The sequence below is a fragment of the Papaver somniferum genome, chromosome 10, assembly GCF_003573695.1.
Source record: "Papaver somniferum cultivar HN1 chromosome 10, ASM357369v1, whole genome shotgun sequence".
NCBI classification, from domain to species: Eukaryota; Viridiplantae; Streptophyta; class Magnoliopsida; order Ranunculales; family Papaveraceae; genus Papaver; species Papaver somniferum.
In genome coordinates, this window is record NC_039367.1 from 76975580 (window position 1) to 76996039 (window position 20460).

Consider the following 20460-nt stretch of genomic DNA (forward strand, 5'->3'; position numbering starts at 1 on the left):
TTTTTCTCCTTTTTTCTGCTTCCTTTTACCCTCTTTGTCCATCCTTATCCATCTGATTTTTCTAACCCTAATTTTAAAATTTCCCTTCTTTTGATGTCATCGAACTTTTGATGTCTTTTGGTCTTTCTATCTTATTTTAGTTGTCTGATTTTGTTTCTTTGCTATTATTAATGTGATTCTTGTTCCTTTCTGTTTTCTTCAACAATGTTATGCAGTATTGAAGGCGTGTTGTTTGTATCACTGAATGCAACAATGTCTGTCATCTTCAGTTGGCTTAAATTCAATTGGTTACAGATCTATTGGCTTATCTTATATGCAGTGGTGCATCATAATTATTACTTCATCAAGTTTCTATTCAAAATAACTACTTGGTACTTTAAGATTGGTTATGAAAATTTTACTTTCCTGTATCACAAACCTTGTACAAATATTTCAACACCTGGTGGTATCCTGTATTACTCACCTTCTCAAACTTCAATAAGTTTCAATTCTTATCATCGACATATGATTCTCATCCTTACACCTACCTACTGCCACTTTCTGTTCTTATCCTTAATCATTATAAATACTTGCATTGCCTTTGTATTTCTCTTATCCTGTCAGTTTTTTCTCTAAATCCTATCTTTCATTACCTTTTGATGTCTGATAATATATATAACATCTCTGAACATATGGATGGTATTTCTTTAGGAAATACTCCTTCTAGAGCTAGAGTGGTTACTCACTCCACTACTGCTCTCTCTCAAGGAATCAAAGATTGGAAAATCTGTTTAGCTGGTAAATTGTTTGCGCCTGGTATTATGTTGTGGCAGGATGCAGAGAAAGATGCTAAATTTGTTTCGCCTCATTTGAAACGTGATAATCAATTGCAGCTAATGGTAAGATCACTAGAACCCAACATATATGCTATCAGATTTTGTACTATTGAGGATAAAGAGGCAATTTTATATGGAGGTGCATGGAATTTTAATGGATATCTTATAGTGCTTAGAGATTGGCTTCCTTCCTTTCCATATCAACATCTTAGCTCCACTACCTCACCATTCTGGCTTGAGTTCAAATATCTCGTTCCTGAGTTCACTTATCCAGAGGTTTTAAGACTTTTTGCAAATATAGTTGGTGAAACTATTGTTGTTGAACCAGATGGTATTCATCCTACAACTTCGACAAAATTTAGAGATTTGATAATGATGAGTGTTACCACTCCTATGCTTAAAGGTATTCATGCTGCTAATGTTGCAGGTGTTTCTCGTTGGGTGGGGTTCTTTTTCGAAAAACAACCGTATAATCTTTGTCCAGCATGTAGAGTTCCAGATCATGATACTAGATTATGCAATGACAGGGACAAGACGTATTAATATGGAAAGTACTATCAGAAATTTTGGTCATGTTGTTGAACCTGTGATCTTACGGGTAAGAGATCCACAAGAGCTAGCTAATTTGTTCATGCAGCATGGTCATCAGCGAAGATCCAATCTTCGAGAACCAGATAAATCTGAGATTGGTCCACTAGATGGTATGCTCTTATCCTATTTTACGGCTACTGATTCTCAATCAAACTCTTCGATTGCCCCCGCTAACAGAGCAGTTCCTCATCCAAGTTCAGCTATATTAAGTGCTACCAATAACTCTGGTTGTCGTACCTTTATTCGTCGTAAGAGATGTTGTAATATAAACTCAGTTGTGCTCTCTGATGATGATACTGACCAAGCTTCTACGAGTCATCAAGCTTCAACTAGTCATCAAGCTTCAACTAGTCAACATGCTAATGCCAACCTCAATGTGAATTTTGAGCCAACTTCTTCGGACATTGTTACTAGAGATCAACCTTCTGATCACAATCTCACTGATAATAGACAACATGTACCTTTTCATATCTTAACTGCTTTTTTACGTTTCTTTTACAAACTGTATTTTATTTTTCTTCTTGTGTGTTGTTTCAATCTCTTTTTCTTAAAAATGAAACTTTTCTCCTGGAATTGTCAGGGTTTTGGTAATCCACACACTAGGGATTATTTGGCTTTTTGTTTATCTCATTATAACTCTGACATTTTTTTCCTCTCTGAAAACAAAACTCAGAACTCCAATATGCATTTTTACTTACAACAATTCAAGTATCCTAATGTTTGGTACATGATCCTTCTGTTGGACTTTCTGGTGGTATTGCCATAGCCTGGAAAGTAGGTATTGACTTAGAAATTATGCATACTACTAGACACACAATTCATGCCATTTTCCATACTCATAATCATCATAAGGATATCCAGATTTCTTGTATGTATGGTGCTTACGATATGAATGAGAACAATGAACAATGGGAATATTTAATGCAAATGCAGCCTCACGTTGATTTGCCTTGAGTTTTGATTGGTGATTTAAATTTCACCTTGACTGATGGTGAAACCCATAGTTTTAGATCTACTCATAATCTTCATTCTCATCGTATTAGGCATATTATCCAACAACTAGGTTTAATAGAAATCGGTTTTTCTGGTTCTACGACAACTTGGTCCAACCACAGAGCTAATACTGATTACACTGCAGTTCGTCTTGATAGAGCTTTAGTTAATGTCAGGTGGATAGATAGTTACTTTATAGCCTCCCTTTAACATATTCCTCCAGTAGCATCAGATCATTCACCGATTTTGTTATCTAAATCAACTTATGATATTCGTAGAAATTCCCAGTTTCATTTATACAGGTGTTGGTTTTCTCAGAACTCTTGTACTGAAACAATAAACCAGAGTTGGTCTCAGTCTTTTTTGGGTTCACCCTCTTATCAGTTTTACTCAAAACTCAACCATACTAAACATAACCTTCAACTCTGGAAAAAAACTTCTTTTGGAAATATTGAATCTAATATTCAGTCTCTTCATCAACAGCTTAATCAATGTTATGCCATGAATATCCCAACCTATGATCCTAGAATTTCTACTTTAACTCATTCCCTTGAACAATGGTTAGTTATTCAGAAAGATTTTTACACGCAAAAAGCTAGAGCTCAGTCATCTGAAATGGATCGAAATACTTCTTATTTTAATTATCATGCTAACTACAACAACAAGAAGAATCATATATCTGCAATTAAAGACTCTTTTGGTATCTGGTATGATACAAAAAATGATATTGAAAACACTCTCCTTCAACATTTTTCTACCATCTCTACTACGTCAAATCCAAGTACTAATCATTCCATTTTTAGTCAGTTTCAGAGATGTGTTTCAGATACAGATAACAATTTTCTACTTCAGATTTCAACTGAACAAGAAATTAAGGAGATTGTTTTTCATATTAAGCCATGGGAATCGCCAGGAAAGGATGGATTTCAAGTAGCTTTCTATCAACAATGATGGTATATTGTGGGCTTCAAGGTAATATCTATGGTTCAACACTTTTTCAATCATAAATTTATGCTTAAATCCTTGAATCATACATATCAAGTTCTTATCCCTAAAACTTTACATCCTCAATCCCCTGCTGATTACAGACCAATTAGTCTGTGCAATGTTAGCTACAAGATCATTTCAAAAATAATTGCCAACAGATTGAAACATCTTTTGCCTAATATCATGTCACCTTCATAGTATTCTTACCTTCCTGGTAGGCAAATTCATAATAATGTGATTATACCTCATGAGATTCTTCATACCATGAACAAGAAAAGGAAAGGAAAAACTTCTTACATAGGTCTTAAACTAGACATGTCGAAGGCTTTCGACAGGATGGAATGGCCCTTTCTATTTGATATTCTTTCACAACTTGGTTTTCATCAGGATTGGATACAACTTGTGAAGCAGTGTGTTACAACAACCAGTATTTCACTTCTCACAAATGGATGTCCTTCAGCTGCTTTTACTCCCACTCGTGGAATTCGACAAGGTGATCCGTTATCACCTTATCTTTTTCTCATCGTTATGGAAGCTCTTTATAGGATTATCCAAACTCAAGTCATTCAAGGTAAGCTGAAAGGTATTAAAGTTGCAAAAACTGGTCATGAGGTAAGTCATCTATTCTTCGTAGATGATGTTTTAATTTTTCTTGAAGCTTCTCCAGCACATCTTACTAATCTTCAGAACATAATACATCAATTTAGTTGTGCTTCTGGTCAGGTAGTTAATCTTCATATGTCCACCATTTTTTCAGCAAGAATGTCTCACTTTCTGCCATTTTTCTAACATTCTTCAGATGAAAACAATGGGACTTGGTGAAAAGTATCTTGGTATTCCCTTACTCATGCATAGGGCAAGAACTAAAAACTACCAGCCTATTCTGGATCATTTTAATGATAAGCTACAAGGTTGGAATAGTAGGATAATCAATCAAGCTGGTAAGACTACTCAACTGAACTATGTTTTAAGTACAATGAGTTCTTATCACATACAAGTTCTGAAGCTTCCAGATACTACTATTCGTCGGATGGACCAACTTCGGAGGAATTACTGGTGGAACAGTTCACCTCATCATAACAAACACTTCATTTCTTGGAACAAAAATGAGATTACCTAAAAGACTAGGAGGTTTGGGTCCAAAGAACTTAACATTTTACAATTCAGCAATGCTCGCTAAACTAGCCTGGAATTTAATCCATAATACTTCTACTGATTTTTTTTAAATTGTTAAAGAGTAAATACTTTCCCTTCCATGATCTTAACATGAACCTACTCCAATCATTAAAAACTCAAGTTGGATTTGGCAGAGCATCACTCATGGATTGCAAATAATACATCAGTTTTCTAAGTGGCAGGTTGGTATTGGAACCTCTATTAATATATGGAAGCATCACTGGATTCCTTGTGAAACTTAAACACTATATAAATGGGAGGATCTTACTACCAATGACATGCAATGGGTAAGTCAGTTGATCAATGAAGACACTGCTGAATGGAATGTCCCATTATTACATCAACTTTTTGCTACTCATCAGGTACACTTAATCTTAACCATTCCTCTTAATCTCCAACAAGAAGATACTTTAGTTTGGCCTCTCACTTCTACTGGTACCTTCACCACAACATCTACTTACAACCACCTATGTAGTATAAATTCACCTCCACATCTTCTCTTAGTACAAATTTTTGGTTAAAATTCTGGAAACTCAAGATGCCCTATAAATTACAGATATTATTATGGAAACTCACTCATAATGCCATCCCTGTTAGAGCCAATCTTCAGCATGTTACTGGTATGCCTGATGTTACTTGCAGCTGTGTAATACTAATCATATTGAAGACGTCAATCATCTATTCTTCAGCTGCCCTTTTGCAATAACAATATGGAATTCTTGCCCGCCACAGTATTATAATCATCTTCAACAATATCTCAATCTGAATGACTGGTTTTCCTCTTGGACTTCTTCAGATTCTGCTATTAATTTTTCATCAGATACCCCGTCCATTCATGCTATCACGACAACTATATGGCATATATGGAAGTTTAGGTGCAAAGTTATCTTTCAACAGGAAACAATTCATCTTAATGTTGTTCTTACTCCTCTTTTTAAATATTTATCTGATCTGGTTACTACTCCTTATACTTATCATAGAAATATGCATTCTAGTAATAATTCATGTCATGTGCATCGTTGGACACCCCCTCCACCAGAAAGCTTTAAAATCAATATTGATGCTTCTTTTTTGAAACCTTTTTGTTTGGCTGGAATTGCAATCATAAAAAAAGATATTGCAGGCTCATATGTGGAAGGAAAAGGAATTCTTCGCAGAGTAGCTCATGCTAACCAAGCTAAAACTTGGACACTTCTTGAATATATGCAATCTACATCAGAATTGGGATAAGGTTATCTTTGAGTCGGATTGTAAAAGCTTAATGATGTGTATCAAACAAAGCTTGCTTCTACCTCCTTGGCAGTCTTCCTCTTTGTTAAATAAGTGTGTTGAAATGTACAAACAACAGTATAACTGGTCATGTAATTATGTCCCAAGAGTGTGTAATAAAACGGCAGATTGTTTAGCCAAATCTGTCCGTAAACATTGTAATGAAGGAGAATGGTGGCGTCAGCCTCCTGATGTTCTCACTGTAAAAATGGCTATTGATGTATCTTTCTCTACTATGTAATATATTTTCCTCTTGTCAAAAAAAATCCATTGAAACCAGCAAATAAAATGCCTAAAACAAAAAGTAATTTAGTATAGTGAAATGGTGGTAAATTAATATTACCTCCATTTCTGGAAAAGTGTTACTTTCACTTTTTAAATTTGATCTATTTTTAGGCTAAAATGAAAAGTGATAGTAACACTTTTCCAGAAACGGAGGGAGTAATTCTAAGAAAGAAAGGATAACTTAATTATTTTTTAGGAACTAACGTCGGTTCTTACTTCCTATGCTTGTAGTATTTGGCATAATTAGCAAATTTGATGTAGGACATCTACCTATTTTCATTGTATCAACTATTATACTTGATCCCTTCGTCCGTATCAACAATGGTTGTTGATCCCTAGCGTCTTTTTTAGTTTACTTGCTTTGCAAGTCTTTTACTTTCCTAGTTTACTTAGATTTCCTTTTATTTTCTTTTAGTCGGTTCTTGTGAACCTATTTAAATACTATCCCTTCTTGTTTAGAGATATACAATCTTCTAATCAATCAATTATCAATATTATTATCATTATCAAACCCTAAAGTCTTGATCTTAGAATCAGATTTTATTAAGTTTCTGACGGAACTTAAACTCTCTTCTCATCCCCAGCAACTAGTTTGCTTTCACTTCAATCAATCCTGATCTGTGCCACATTAGTTGGTATCAGATACAAAGTTTTTAGATTCTTATCTAGAAACAGATCCTTCGCTTCCGCAACTCAAACCTTAAGAAAAAAAAAAAAAAACAACAACAACAACAAAAAACAACAAAAAATACCCATTTTTCTTATTCTCGTTTTTTATCATGGAAAAAGTAAATATGGAAGATCTTTTGCAGCTTCGACTAGAATTATCAACAAGAATTGGAAAATATAAGGAGGAAATAATGAAGCTTCGTCGTTTGATTTATCCTCGTTTAGATGATAAAAGCAAACTAAATAGGCTTTATTGTGTCAGAGAAGATGAAAAGGAAAGATTGAAGAAGCTTGAAGATTATCTAATTACTATGGCTCAACGTGAAAGGGTTGAAGCTGAACGTAAAAAACGTGAAAAGTTTGCTTTGACTGAAGCTGGATGTGAAAAGTTTAGGCTTGCTTTATCTAAACGTAAAAATCCAATTACAAAAGATGATTTTGTTGAGCTTAAAATTGCCTTCACAAAGTTTGAAACAAGTATCATATCTTTCTTAGACAACTTTGTTAGAGCATTGCTCGGTCGAACTCGCATGCGTTGCTATCTCAAGCATGTTTGTCAATGTTAGTGATCAAAACTATAAGTCATGATTTCTAGTCTACTACAGCTAAGGTCTCAGACTAGGATAAAAAGTGTAGTTGAGCTCAAGAACTCCATGGCGATCATCATACAAGACGAAAGACTACTCAAGGAACCGGTGAATCTTCATCGACTAAAAGGTACGTGGAGACTTGAACTTATCTATCACTCAAAAGTCTATTTATCTCCTATCTTGAGACAAAAGTCGTTTTGCTATATAGACTTAGATTATACACATTTGCTATTTCAAGCCGAGTTTATCTCGCGTATCTATTTCTCGAAATATGTGTTGGTAAGCTTTCGCTTTAACCAAGTTCATCTTTACCTAGTGACGAAAGTCATGAAAAGTTTTAATCACTTTGAAAATTGCTTACTTGACAAAAATTAGTTTGTGAATAACAACTATAGAATATATCAACGTCCTCTAAGAATGTTTCAATGATTGAAAAGAGACTTTAGATTATATAACCATTGGAGGATATAAGCATTGTTGTGGAAATACATATATGTATAAGTCCTTATTCCTTGAACCGAAGTTTGCAAACTTTGTGGATCAAGAGAACCGGAATGGTGGCGTGAGCCAAGTCCGCGAACTGGCGGAAGTTCTCGTCCCGAGAAATTCTTTAGGAGTTTGTGAACTCCGTCCGGGAACTTAAGTCCGCGAACCCAGTCCGCGAACTTGAGTAGGTTATATCTAAAAACGATGTTTGTGAACTTATTCTTATATAAACTAAGGAATGCAAATTGCAAACCGTGGCTATATAGTTCATGAACCGATTCGAGTGAATCAAATCGTTTTTGTTTCAATTGTGTCTTGTGTAGTTACATAAGATTTCCTTGCAATTGAACAACTCTCTAACTAGTTCATTTGAGTCACTTGAACTAGTTATGGTGAAGAAGAATATGGTTGATATGAAAGTGATCATATGGCTAACCATTTGGTTGACTATTGTTGAACCAACAAATATACAAGTTTGGGTACGGTTACACAAGCCTAGAAACGTGTATTTCATTTGTGTGTAACAAGCTAGTTTTCGATCTAATGGTTGAAAGATATTAGTTTGAATCTAATCAGGTTTTCATCTAACGGTGAATATTGAATGCTTTGTTACCAAGCTAAAATTAATTGCAAACCCTGATTTGAAAGACTATATAAGGGAGAACTCTAGCAATTGGGAAACCTAATCCCCATACCTTCTGTGTGATACTAGTTGTGCTAATCTAGAGTCCATTCTCCTTTAACCTTTGGTTTCTTCTTAAAAACCAGGTTAACGACTTAAAGACTTCATTGGGATTATGAAGCCAGACCGATACTACTTTCTTGTAGTTGTGTGATCTGATGTTGTTGTGTCTATCGTACGAGTACAATTGTAATAATTGGCTTGAGATTGATATCTCTGATAGGCAAGATATAAAAGAAATCACAAACACTTTGTCTCATCATTTGTGATTCCGCAATTTTTTTTTCGTCGCGTCGATTAAGATTATGTGAGGTGATTGATAATATTAGGATGTTCTTCGGGAATATAAGTCCGGTTTATCAATTGGTTCTTGTTCACCTTGATTTATCAAAGACGGAACAAAACTCGTAGGTATATTCGTGCGAGACGTATTTATCTATTACCGTAGACTTTTCTGTGTGATACAAATTTTTTTATTAAAGTCTTCGACTTTGGGTCGTAGCAACTTTTAGTTGTGGGTGAGATCAGCTAAGGGAATCAAGTACGTAGCACCCTGCTGGGATCAGAGACGTAGGAGCATAACTGTACCTTGGATCAGTGTGAGATTGATTGGGGTTCAACTACAGTCCAGGTCGACGTTAATTTTGAGTAGGCTAGTGTCTATAGCGGCTTAATACAGTGTGTGTTCAATCTGGACTAGGTCCCGGGGTTTTTCTGCATTTGTGGTTTCCTCGTTAACAAAATTCTGGTGTCTGTGTTATTTCTTTTCCGTGTTATATTTTGTTATATAATTGAAATATCACAGGTTGTGCATTGTTCAATCGATTAGAATATCCGACCTTTTGGTTGTTGACTTAAATTGATTGACACTTGGATATTGGTCTTTGGTACCATCCAAGTTATCTCTCTAGTATTTGATAAAGACTCGCAGATTTATATTTGCTTGAGTATATATAAAATCGAGAGATTGAGATATAAACTCTTTAATATACTTTTTATCTAGATTGAGTCTGACTGTCTAGTTGATTATCTAGAAAGTATATTGGAGTTTGTCTATACAGATTTTTAAGCGAAATATTGGTGTGGTTGTTGTACCCCCACTTTTTCAATTGGTATCAGAGCAGGAAAACACGTTCAAGACCTTACAAGACTGTTTTTGTAGCGATCTGACTCTATGGACGATAAAGTCTCTTGTAACGCTTCACCAGGTTTAAAAACCAATCGTAGAAAAAGTTCTGATAAACTGGTTATTCTCCAGAAAAGGCTGGATGAACAAATCCGGATCAATTCTGATCTTGTTTCTGAAATTGCGATACTTAAGGATTTGAAACCCATTATAAGTCCTTTGATGGATTTGAGTAACTCCAGTTGTTCCTCTCTGAAGAACTGTCGTAGATCAGGTGATAAACAATGATTAGATGTTCTAAGAACTGATTTGACTCAGAACTGCTCTGCCAAACTAATAGGTGTTGTCCCATGTTTGTTTTGTGATTACTCCAATCACTTTCAACATGATTGTGTGTCTTTTCAAAAGAGTCTAAAAGTTGCAAGTAATCTTCACAAGAGAACTAAACAACTTTTTACTTCTCTATAAAGACATACAAAACTATGAGGAAACCCTAAACAGAATAGTACTGATAGTGTGAGAGCTTTTGCTTTAAAATCAACATCACCCTTTCAATGGTTTCTTGACAGTGGATGTAGCAGACATATGACAGGTGATCTCATTTGGTTCGTCTCATCAGATGACTATGAAGGCGGGCCTGTAACATTCGGAGATGGGAGTTGTTGCTACATAAGTAAGAAGGGGACTATCAAATTACCCAGTGTACTTGAAATACATGATGTAGTCTACGTAAAATATATGACTGCAAATCTTCTTTTTGTTAGTCAAATTTGTGACTAAGGCCATCGAGTTGTCTTCAATGCAAATGGATGTGACATTGTAGACAAAACTGGGAAAGTAATTTTTCAAGGAACTCGTGGTAAAAACAACTGTTATCTTCTTGATACTCGGTTCAGCAACTGTTGCAATTTGACTGAGGTGGAATCTACACATCTTTGGCATGAGCGTTTTGGTCACATAAACTACCGTCTTCTAACTAAGATCATTAACAAAGAACTTGTTAGAGACGTTCTCAAAATAAATGCAAAGATTGAAGGTGTATGTGGTGCCTGTCAAAAGGGTAAACAAACGAAAGTTCACCATAAATCATCTCGAGATATTCTCACTAAAGCTCCACTTGATTTAATTCATATGGATCTCTTCGGACCAATTCGACAACCCACGGTTGCTGGTAAGAAGTATGCTTTAGTTATGGTAGATGACTACACCAGATTCACTTGGGTTGCATTTCTGTCTCATAAGAATGAAACCCTTGACGAATTCAAGATTATTGTTAAAAGAATCCAGAACGAACAAGGTCGCAGACTAAAGAAAATTAGGAGCGACCGTGGAACTGAATTCAAGGACACTAAGGTGTTTGAATTTTGTGACGAACTGGGGATTATTCAACAATACTCACCACCCATTACTCCTCAAGCTAATGGAGTTGCAGAAAGATAGAATAAAAAAATTCAGGAAATGGCCAGGGTAATGCTCCATAACAAAAACCTACCTCTAAGGTTTTGGGGAGAAGCTGTCTTTACAACATGTTATTTGATCAACCGTGTTTACTTACGGTCTAAAACCATAAACACTCCTTATGAGTTGTGGTATGGAAGATAACCCAACATACACTATCTTAGAGTGTTCAGAAGTAAGTGTTATATCCTAAAAGATCGATAACAGAGAGGGAAATTCGATACCAAAAGTGATGAAGGTATCTTTCTTGGCTATGCCTCTGATAGCCGTGGTTTTCGAGTATTTAATCTCAGAACCCAGGTCATGATGGAATCTGCTAACGTTATCATTGATGATATTAGTGATTTTCATCATGATAATCCTCCTGCTGAATTGCCTCCAACCAAGACAATTGAGAAAGTCAAAGAAATATCAGAATCAGTTGAAGTTATCCCAACTGTTGATGATCCTGATATTTCTAGTGACGAGGAGAAGAGCACTGATCAGGCTACTCCTGATGAACGAGAACATGTCCCTCCACAACACCTCTGGGTTCAAAGGAATTGTAGGATCAGAATCTCGCAGCAATAATGCCTCAGCGAAATTATTAACAACACAACACAACAGTGTCGCAGAACAACTTCAGAAACGAAATAATAAACGACGTCAGATAAATCATGAGAAAAATGTGATGGTCCTACGAAAATTAGGGAGTTTGCGAGATTAACATTTGTAAGGTTGCGAGAATGTCGCAATCCATATCCGAAAATAAAGGACAGATTAGCTGTCACCCACTATGTAATTCCCTATAAATAGCCGTTTAGTTGTAAAGGAAAAGAGGGAGATCTTTTCTGAGTGAGAAACAAGTAAATAAGAGAGAGAAAATCTAGAGCAGTGGTTATTCTTGATTCCTTTATCTTTTCTTGTAAGATTGTTCAAAGATTCATCAATAAAATTAAGATTGTGAATCCAAAAATGAGATGAATATTAATGAAATCTTGTGAGGGGTGTAGTGTAGGATTTCATGCAACTACATAATGGCGCTAGAAACAGGGAGGATTGAAGATTGAAGATTGTTCTAGAAAAAATTGACGATTAATATTGAGATTTGTGAAGATTTGGAGTAATTGGTTAAGAATTTTACATAATCTCTTATAATTCATTAATATTGAAGAAATGGCTAGGAGAAGAAATACATCAGAACAACCAACTACTGTTAGAAGAAGCAGGAGACTTGCTGGAAGGGAAAGAAATGAAATGGGAGAATCTACTAGAATGAGAAATAATGGAGAAAATCAAATTCAACCACCAATTAAACAAACACTAATACAAGGAAGGAATATAGATTATGATAGGGTGAGTATACACACTTGGCAATTAAATTCAGAAGAAGAAGTAGAAGAATAGTAGCAAACCAGGAACCATAGACAGGTAAAGAGAAATCAAGAAGCAGATGAAGGAATAATTCATGGAGATGAGGAAATTGGAGCGTTAGAAACGTTGAGACGAAGAATACATGAAGAAAGAAGAGCTGAGGCAGAAGAACGTGCAAATTTAACAAGGAAAAATCACGAATTGGGGATGGAAAATATGATACTACAGAGTAGAAGATCGAGAAGTACTACAAAATCATATTCAAGATCGACTAGAAGAGAGATGAGGCGAAATTCACCCACAATTAATGATGGAAATAATATTCGAGAAGAAATATCAAATCCTGATGAAGAACATCGCGAAGATAGAGAAAGGACTGATGATCGTTACATTCCACAAAATGAAACTTTTGATGATAGGAAAAATGATAGAAATCAAGAGAATGGACAACGTCAAGGATGAAATAATCAAGATGGCGAAGGGAATCGAGAGGAAGGAAGGATAATTTTGCATGAGAGAGAAGCTCAAAGAAATCAACAAACGATTGAAGAAGAAATTGAAAGACATTATGCTGAACAAGCACGTTTAACTTGCGAACGTGAAAGATTGAGAGAGTAAATGGAAGAACAAGAGCTTCAGGAGACAATTCGCCAGAACAATCACGACAGTCGAGAAAGAAGGCGTACACAAAAACGGAATAACGGTAATATTAATGAAGAGTATGATAGAGTACAGAGGATGGCTGAAAGACAGCGAATGGAATTGATAAGAAATGAACAAAATCATGGAGGGGAAAATGAGAGACATCATCATATGCGAATTCAAGATAGAGATGAGGAAGAGAATCGCAGAAGAAGAAGAGATGAGGATGATGAATAAGAAATGCAAAATTTCGCGAGAGAAGAAAGACATGAAAGCATAAGAAGGGAGGCGAAATTAAAAAGACCAATGGATCAAAATTCAGGTGTAAATAAACAAATCTTAAAAGAATTGGAAGAAATGAGAGGAATGCTAAATAATAGAGGAGAAGTAGGCAGAAGACAATTAGATGAAGCTATAGAAGAAGCTGCGAAAACTCCATTTACAAGGGAAGTACAACTAGGAGGAATACCTCCGAAATGCAATTTTCCCGCATTAACCAGCATTTTTGATGGAACAACTTGTCAATTCAACACATTAAAGCCTACGTGAGGTGCATGTTGCAATGGGAAAATCATGATGCCGTATTATGCAAGTATTTTGCATCCAGCTTAACAGGGGAGGCGTTAAAATGGTTCGAAGGTCTACCAAAAAATACAATAACATCCTTCAATCATTTCCAGACTACATTCCTGGGGGCATATATAAGTAACAATTTTTCGCGACCTGGTATTGAAGACGTGTTTGGATTAAAACAAAGGATTGGCGAAAGTTTGAAGCACCTAACTAAAAGATAAAGGACTATGTGTAGCGAAATGGTTGGCCGTGTGGATGAGAGATATCTTATCTTATCATTTATCAATGCTATGTTTGCAACCAATCTATTGTATATCCAAATTTTCAGAGTCAAAAATACGATCACAATGACTGAATTGCGAGAACTTCAGGAAGAATATATTGTTGTAGAGGAAAGACAAAATAAAATGGAATCATATTCGGTTGCGAACACTAGTTCACAAACAACGAATGCAAGCTTATTACCCAAACTAATAAACACAGTGGCGAGCACTTCACAAGTACAACAAGAAAAGGTGACGGGCAACAATCAACAGAAACTGGTGGCTATGGGAAGCCGAGATCAAGAGGAGTATGAAAGAGAAAGAAATTTCCACAATCGTGGTGGAAATAACAAGATTCAAATACTCGATCAGCCGCAAGAAACTTATGGAGGTCAAAGACAAAACTATAATATAGGACAAGGAGGTCACAAGGTAGTATGGGAAGAAATCAAGATGCCACCTCTAAATGCAAGTATGAAGAAAATATGGGAAGCTATAATTTTGATGGAGAATATACCAACACCATGGAACATGGGAACGGAACCACCTCCAAACCACAGAAGTCATGAGTTCTGTTCTTATCATCATTTTCATGGACATACTACAAATGATTGCAGAAATATAAAAAGAATTATTCGGAGAATGATAGATCAATGAAAACTAAACCACTTTTTGGTAGGGCACCCACAATCTCAACCATTGCCACCACCGCCACCAGAGCATCACAGAGTAAACACGATGAAAAAGAAGGAAACATTCTTCATAGAAGTTGGTACAAAAGCAAAGAATCTATTCTGTCACTCTATCGTACATTCATACAAGACAATTGAAGATTTTCATGACAATGTTTTGAGTAGAGTGTTCGCAAGAGACAATGATGGAAGAGAAATTATGAATATTGCGAAAATCTCGCCATTAGAGGAATGGCAGAAACAGACTATTTCTTTTACCGCAGAAGAAGTCCCCGAAGGTGGAGAGGTACATGACAACCCATTGGTGGTAAAATTAGAAATTAATCCAAAACCGAAAGAAGATGAGGATGATGAATGATAGACGCATTTATGTGTCTAATTTGTCCTCAATGTTTCGTATTGTTACTACTCGTTTTCGTCCTTATTATGGTTTTTTTGTGTGTTAGTAGGTATTTTTGGGCAATAAACATCTTTGGAAGATTCGGTTCGAAAAGTTGCTAAAGGCACCCGGAGGACACATGTTATCCGGACTCGCAGTTTTGGATATGGGGCAACCTATTACTATGGGGCATCCAATTACTAAGGGGCACACCAGCTGCTATTTAGACACCATAAGGCAAGTGCTAAAGGGACGCCCGTACAGGATTAGAGGGAGGTCATTTTCTCCATTTAAATTATATTTTTGGCGGGAAAATATAACAACATCTATCCAGATTAGGGTTTGTGATTTGGACGGGATTTAATGAGATTCAATCGCTGACTCTCATGGTTTAGACCTATTTTGGGTATACAATGCTGGTATGGGTTTTCGGTTGAGTTAAGTTGGGCTGGATAATCGTTGGGAAGCAAAACAGGAAGCAAGCTCGGGTTTCTCCTGCATTTATTCCGTGAGAATTTGTGGAGTTATTTGGCGAGATTCTTGCAGTGTTTGGATTGCTTTGACCCTGTTTTATCTAAACAGGGGAGGTACGTGTCTTGAATTTGAATATAAAGAAGATTTACATGAGATTAAGCAAAACAGAGGAAGATACGTATCTTGAGGATATCTCGGGCTTTTGGTTGATTGTTTTGGAAAGAAATCTTGCGGAAGAAGCATGTTCAGTATATTCTGAGTCGTGCTGCATTGAGTTGGTGTGTGCTAGACACCTACAGGCGCATGTAGAAGAGAAACAAATGGAATTATTCCCGAGCGTCAAATGAGAAGATTTGGAAGATTATTTGCATTTACAGTGAGATATATGGGTCATGTGAGTATAAATAGAGTTGCCTGAATTCGGACAAAAGGGTATGGAGAGTTTGGGAGAGGAATAGAGCACCACAGAGTCGAAAAATCAAGATGCAGAAACCTCCATTGTTGCTGCTACACGAAGAACACGAAGAACATTTGACCCACAGGCACTGTCGTTCATGCTACAGTGACAGCGACACAGGAAGACAGACTTATTTGCTACAGAGTTTGCGACAAAGCGTCGTGGGTCTTAGAGCAACAGTAACAGTGACACATCCTCTGTATCGTTCTTTGGTTTGTAACAAATATAATTGTTACAAACCCGGTTTTGAATTATTTCTCCCTTTTCATCATTTGTAAACACCCTTTGAGCAATAATAATGATTTTTGAGCGTGTTTCCAACAACATGATGAGCTAAACCCTATCACTGGGACAATGGAGGAAGTTCTATTTCATCCTTGGGGTAATTTAATTAATTCCTTATTTACTTTTTGCACCGATTTTAAATGATTCATGATTTCTATTAATCAATTGTTATCTTGTTAGATAGTGTATGCTTAGTCTTAGGTGCTTTAGATACACTATGCTTGTAATTTACAATTGATGTTTTACGAAATCTATTTTGGCAAAGAATAGAGTTAATATTTCTTTTGTTTTGAGCTATAATTTCCTAGGATTAATTTCTGAACCACTTGAACATGAAAAACAGTGAAATCCCGAGTCCTAGTAAATTATTCATCCCGTGACATATTTTGTATATATTTTAGTATTTTTAGTATTTTTTATATTTAAGCCTAGAATCAATTCCAACAAAATCTGAGTGAACGACAACCTTTCTTACCACTATATAAAATTCGATCAATGAAGCTGAAGATTCATGGGCAATTAATAGGATTCTAATCGATACTGAAAGCTCTGTGAATATCTTATTTTATCATACTTATAAAACTATGGGAGGAAAAGATGATGATCTTATACCATCAACATATAAGATATATGTTTTTAATGGTACTGACAACAAGCCTAAAGGGGAAATTACTATGTGAATTCCATTGAAGGGAATATCTTCTAAAATTCTGTTCTGTGTCGTTGACGCAGAATCACCCTACAATGCATTAATTGGTCGACCTTGGATACATGGGATTATAGGTGTAGCTTCAAATTTCCACCAGTGCATCAAATTCCCTCACCCCAGCGGTTTCGGAATCATAAAGGGAGATTGGGTTGAAGGAAAGAGGTGTTACGAAACTGAGGTAGAATCCTGCGAAGGAAGAGCAAACAAGAAGGAAAGTTGGCGACACAAAATCAAAGAGACACAAAGAAGTGAGAGATTGATGGTGGATGCAATCGAACGAAAAGAAGAACAGATGTTGCGAAACTAATGCTAGCTCAGAATAAGAAATGGTGAACATACCACTACCAAGGAAGCAGTAGCAGAAAATAACAAAGAAGCAGAGAATGGCAAAAGTAATAAAAATAAGAAATGTATGAATGATTGATTTGTTGCAACACTCTCGCAACAAATAAAATTCTCAAAAATACATTTTATTGAATGACAAAATTGAGATTGCGAAATGCAAATACGATATGATGATGTGCGAGAATCTCGCAGAGATAATGAATTCTACAAAAGACAATCAGAGAACAATGACAAAAGAGAAAGGGGCGAATCTTTATGGCGTACATCCTAGTTCGCGAATACAATTTCGCAAGAGGCAAATGTAAGACCTAAAGTACGTCATATAAGGGGGTAACTGTTGCATGGATCAGGGAAAGGATACACCGCCACCGGAACCTGAGTCATGGAGATTTGGGGTCAATAAAGCCCATCCGGGAGAGGCACCTTGTATTCTCAGCTTAAGCATATGACTTAGGTTGGGCGACTAAGGTAATAAGGACTTTCCCAAGGAGTGCAGAATCTGACCAAGGCGCCGAGGTACACGGTTGATTCAAGAGTGCCAGGGGCGTCTGGAGTGTACCTTGCCATTCTTGACAAGTCTTGGCTTATACTGCACTCGGCCCGAAGAAAACCCTACTTAGGGTGCAGTCTCGTAACCATAAGCCCTATAGGTAAAAGGGATAAGAGGCTGCGAAAACAACTGGTTGTTGTTAAGACCGGATGGGAGGAGCCAACCTTGTATGGTAGAGGTACGCCTCCTTGAAGGGGCAACCAGGGGGGAGATAAGGGCGGCACCCTCCATTAGGGAGCTGATAAGTGTCTTAAGACGAAAATGTCATGAGGCTTTTTACTCGCAAGGGTATTAAGGCTTGTCATATTTGTGCGACAATCCTGAAGAGGCAATAATACAAAAGAAAAAGATAAGACGAGATCAATGGGTTTTCGCATGAAAGTGCGAAGACGTCCTGCGATTTCATCGCAAGACGGAAATGTAATGGGTCTTTATTTTCGCAAGAATATTTAGGCCTGTCATATTATCGCAACATTCCTGAAGAGGCCATAATACAAAAGAAAAATTTAAGGAAAGATCAATGGGTTTTTGCATGAAAGTGCAAGGACGTCCTGCGATTTTGTCGCAATGACAAGAGGTGGCATAATAATACCTTTAACTAGGAAGGAAAAATAAGACCACACAAGAATGAGATTTTGAAAATAATCAAAATTCACTTCGCATATGATTGCGAAATTATACATAAACAACTGCGAAGTTGAGGCACAAAATAAGAAAAATCTGCAAAATCTCTCATTTAGATACAAATAACAGAGGCAAGTATGGGAATGAATGAAATTAAAAAATGTTATTTGTCTCCATATGATAGATTTACGCAAAAATTCAAAAATTAATGATTATGTTGATTAACCGTATTGCAAGGAAGAATTGTTTTAATGAATGCATGTCAAAATGAAAGAAACTCATATATTAAGGAATATGGGGAACCAAAAGAATTAGCAAATATACAGAAAGAAGGAATAAATGTACACGTATTACAGAAGATCAAAGAAAGAAACAAAGACTACTTCTTAGTTGATCCTTCATCATCTTCATCAGACTTGTTCCCTTCTTCGTCTGCATCAGAACTTTTATCTCCATCAGAACCTTCATCACCATCAGATTCTTCATCATCAGCTTCGCTATCAGAGATGGTCAGACTAGGAATGTTCTTTGGGATCTCCTCCAAGAGACAAGGATAATCAGAGTGAGGAATACTATGGTCATCACAAACCATTTGAATAGTTTGATTGCGAAAATGCAGAGCGTCGTTCTTAAAGTTCGCAATAGTGATCTTGATTTGATTCTTTAATCTAGAATACTTGTCGTTCCGAGAAGAAAGATTCTTTGCGATTTCCTCTTTTTCAGCTTCAAGTTCCTCAATTCTTTCGCGATATCTACTTTCAGAATCTGCGAGCAAAAGGCAATCAATTAATAACTTGATAAAAATTCATAAGAAACAAAAGATTAGTGAAGAAGAACAGTTAATAACCTCCTCTGTCAGAAATCATATCTCTAATCAAGGCTGTATGCTCAACTTGGAGACTAACATTTACACCTAAATCTTTTCTGGCATCGTCTAAGATTTTCGCAGCCCAAGCGAATTCATCCTCATTATTTATAAGGAGACGAGAACGAATTTGGTTTTCTCTCTCGTTAAGCACGACATTTTGGCGGTTAGCTTCATCTCGTTCAAGTTGAACTTCAAGAAGAATTTCTTGGAATTTCGCCAAAGTCTCAGCACCTTGGTTAGAAATGCGATCCTTATCAGCTATGAGACCGCTAATTTTGGTTCTTAGATCATTGATTTTCTCTTTAGAATTAAGAAAGAAACGCTTAAATTGGTTGGCTAATCCTAAACTAGATCTATGGTCAATCTCTAAGAGGCGAAATTTGGATCTCAGTTCATTCAGAGAAAGAGATGAAATTTTATCATTTGAGAAACTATTTAAAGATTTATTAAGATGCTCAAGAAGGGTGTCATTATCCAAGGAATTAGTAAATGAACGAAGAACGGTAGCTTCATCAGAAAGACCATAAATATCTGCAAAAAGGATCAATCAAATAAGATAAAACAACAGGATGAATGAATGAAGGGAAAGGAGAAAAGTATCATACCATAGAGTTGATTATTAGCTTGCTGAAGACTAGAGATTTTATTCTTGTGCGAAGAATCAATTTCTAGTTGTTTGTTCTTCTCACGAAGACCTTTGACTTCAGTTTCCAGTTCCTCATTCTTTGTACGAAATTGAAAATTCTTCTTTTCAAGAATTTCGCGTCTCCTCTCCAGATCTGAGGCAACAACTAAAGAAGCTTTTCCATCCTGTGAGAAAATGTAAAAAGTATTAAAATAGAAAGAGATTTTGAGTTACAATAATGAAGAAGTAAAAAGACGAAAGCATACCAGACTATTAAGAGAATGCAGGAAGTTGGGAGTCACCGATCTAGAAACTCCGCGAAGAGAATTATCACCATCCAATAAAGGAACATCGCAAATCGTAGCGAGAGCTTTGCAGGTATTAACGAGTTGAATATCTCCCATTCCTTGCCAAGAATCAGAAAAGATGCCAGAAAGCTTAGCCATAGAAGATTCAGATGGAGAATCTTCATTTGCAGCAAGGTCATCATTATC